We start from the raw sequence: 3,846 nt of genomic DNA on the forward strand, positions 1-3,846 counted from the left end.
GGAGTTAAACCAAGTAATCAGAGAGAGATGGGGGTCCCCCTGTCCACGCCTGACACCTCTGCCAGAGGCGTCAGGCCTGGCCAAGGGGCCGATCAGGCAATTGGAGGGTGATGGGGGTCCACGCCTCTGGCCAGGGCATTAGGCCTGGGCAAGAGCAGAGCCGGTGATCGGGGGGAGAGGGGGGTCCCATGCCCAGGCCTGAATCCTGGGCCAGAGGCATCAGGCCTGGGCCAGGGGCAGAGCCAGTGATCGGGGGGAAATGAGGGTCCCCTGCCCAGGCCTGACACCTCTGGCAGAGGCGGCAGGCCTGGGCAAGGGGCCGATCCTGCGATTGGAGGGTGATGGGGGTCAACGCCTGAGGGCTCCCAGTATGTGAGAGGGGGCAGGCTGGGCTGAGGGACACTCCCCCCCCCCACCCAGTGCACGAATTTCGGGCACCGGGCTCCTAGTATTTTATAATGAGGGACTTAATGACAACTCTTAACTTGTGAAATAAGTACAAAATCCTTCATCATTGGAGAAACCAAGATGGCAGCATAGGTAAACACAGGAAATTGCTGCCTCGCACAACCACTTCAAAAATACAACTAAAAGACAAAACGGACAACATCCAGAACCACAGGAAGGCTGGCTGAGTGGAAATTCTACAACTAGAAGGAAAGAGAAAAGCACTGAGACACAGAGGAGGTGCGGAAGTAAAGTGCAAAGGTACGGAGGCGCACGCCGAAAGGGCTGGCAGCTGAGAACGAGGCACATGTGGAGAGGGCTGGCAGGTGAGGACACGGTTGTCTTTTTCAATCAGAAGGGAGTCTCAAGCCCCGACTGCTCTGAACTCCAGTACTGGGTGAGTCTCTGGGGACCCAGACTCATACAGGGAGAAACTGGACTGTCTGGCATCGGACAGAACTTGAGGGCTGCTTTCTCTCAGAGGTGATTGCAGCGATTACCGGGACACTGAGACGCGGGGCCTCTTAGAGTAGGACTGGGGAGCAGCCATAGCTGCTTTGCTCTGCCCTGTTGATCCCCTGAGACCCTGCCCCACCCAAGCTGTGCACAGAGGCTTTTGCATATGAATGACCTGGCCCTTTGCAACCTGAAAATTACCTAACAAACTGCAGCTGAATCAGAGAGACCCAGAACTTCCAAAAGAAGGTCCAAGGCCCCACAGCAGCTTGCATTGCTTCACAGCTGGGCCTCATCTGGGCACCTCCAAACCCCAAACAAAGAAGAGGAATCTCTCCATAGCTCCTGCTGGGTAGCCTCAGGCAAAGGCTAAATTAGCACCTCCTTAGAGATCCAAGAGCCAGTGTACCCAGTGGTCAGATTGGGACCATCCAGATTACAACTCCTCTATCCATAAGGGACACACTCAGGGGGCAGACTCAGTGAGCACCAAAGCCCCACTGAAGCAAGTCTTGCCCCAGAAGAGTGTCTCCAGCTCAGAAGTTCTCCCACAGCAGACACAGCTGATTCTCACAGCCAATTGGCCTGGAGGTCAATTCCTCCCAGTGATACCTACAACAAGAGTTAACTACAACAAGACTGTGCACAAAGCCCACAAAGGGGTGCACCAAGAGTGTCCACCTCAGGTAATTGGGGAGGCTGAGCCACTGGGCCCTATAGGACACCTAGCACAGAAAGCCACTCTATCAACACAGGGAAGCATAAAAAATGTGGAGACAAAGAAACAAGTCACAAATGACAGAAATGGAGGAAAGCAAACTACTGGATATAGAGTTCAAAACCACACGTTTAAGGTTTTTCAAGAACTTTCTAGAAACCGCCGATAAATGTAGTGAGACCCTCAAGAAATCTAGTGAGACGCTCGAGGTTATGTAAAAAGACCAACTAGAAATTAAGCATACACTGACTGAAATAAAGGATATTATGCAGAGTTCCAACAGCAGACTAGAGGATCGCAAGAATCAAGTCAAAGATTTGAAATACGAAGAAGCAAAAATCACCCAACCGGAAAAGCAAAATGAAAAAAGAATCCAAAAATATGAAGATAGTGCAAGGAGCCTCGGGGACAGCTTCAAGCGTACCAACATCCGAATTATAGGGGTGCCAGAAGAAGAGAGAGAGCAAGATATTGAAAACCTATTTGAAGAAATAATGACAGAAAACTTCCCCTACCTGGTGAAAGAAATAGACTTACAAGTCCAGGAAGCACAGAGAACCCCAAACAAAAGGAATCCAAACACCAAGACACATCATAATTAAAATGCCAAGAGCAAAAGACAAAGAGAGTATCCTAAAGCAGCAAGAAAAAGAAAGTCGTTACCTACAAGGGAGTACCCATACGACTGTCAGCTGATTTCTCAACAGAAACATTGCAGGCCAGAAGGGAGTGGCAAGAAATATTCAAAGTGATGAATACCAAGAACCCACAAGCAAGATTACTTTATCCAGCAAAGCTATCATTCAGAATGGAAGGTCAGATAAAGAGCTTCACAGATAAGAAAAAGCTAAAGGAGTTCATCACCACCAAACCAGTATTATATGAAATGCTGAAAGGTATCCTTTAAGAAGAGGAAGAAGAAAACAGTAAAGATACAAATTATGAACACCAAATACACATCTATCAACAAGTGAATCTAAAAATCAAGTGAATAAATAATCTGATGAACGGAATGAACTGGTGAATATAATAGAATCAGGGGCATAGAAAGGGAGTGGACTGACTATTCTCAGGGGAGGAAGGGGTTGTGGGTGGTGTGGGAAGAGACTGGACAAAAATTGTACACCTATGGATGAGAACAGTGGGTGGCCTGGATAAGGGCAGAGGGTGGGGTGGGAACCGGGTGGAGGGGAGCTGGGGGGGGGGGAACAACTGTAATAATCTGAACAATAAAGATTTAATTTTTAAAAAATCCTTCATCATTTTTGACAAATGTGTCCTCAAGCCAAAGACTGTGGAGTCAGAATTGCAATTGACTAACAAAAGAACACAGCTCTCCCCTTGTTGGAGAGGAAGATAGCAATTCTCTGTAGACATCAGGACTGTGACCCCACCACAGATCGGTGCTGGAGGGTCAAAGGGACTTGGTCCTGACAGGATTCCTGGCCTCAGACATTGGGGAAAATGTTAACTCAGTGTTGGGGTAACTCAGCATAGGAGATCAGACCTATGCAATGCAAGAAGATCAAGGACAAGGGAAAATAAAAACTAAATGTAGTTGACTTCTGACCTGGTCCCTTAAGATCAGAGAATCATTAGGAAAAATTTCCTTTCTGTTTATTCTAGAGACCCACAGGGAAATCATGTGCTTCGAAGTTGGAATAACACAAGGGAAATGTGCCTGATGACCAGGTATAGAGAGAGATGTAGATATCTCCTCTGTGTAGTCCTCAGCTTGTACAACGCTGGGGGACAGCACATGGCTGTTGCTTTTGATTCCTAAGCTGCTTCAGGAACTGATGCTTCACTCCTTCCTGCTGTTTCGTGTGGGGACAGAGCTTCAGTCTCATCATCAACCATCCAGGGAGCAATTCAGACTTCCACACGGAGACCTTCCTCTCAGAGACCCCATCCAGGTGAGTCTGAGAGCCCAGCAGGTACATCAGGAAAGGGTCAGACAGGATGGAACCTCATAACTTTTACCTGAGTCACTGTGACCCTAATCAGCCCAGCCCAGAGACCAGGTATCTCTGTTTGTATGCTTGGCTAAGCAACTAATTTATTCTTAATTTACATAATATATTAATAAGGATGTTTCTATTTGAATCTGCAATACAGGACCCATAGTTGACAATTAGGTGGTGGGAAGGGGAGTCCAGTTGGATGACACTGTAGAATGAATGAGATGCATAAAATGATTGCAGTAAAATGAAAACATATCTGAG

The sequence above is a fragment of the Myotis lucifugus genome, unplaced genomic scaffold (assembly GCF_000147115.1).
Source record: "Myotis lucifugus unplaced genomic scaffold, Myoluc2.0 scaffold_1636, whole genome shotgun sequence".
In the NCBI taxonomy this organism is placed as follows: Eukaryota; Metazoa; Chordata; class Mammalia; order Chiroptera; family Vespertilionidae; genus Myotis; species Myotis lucifugus.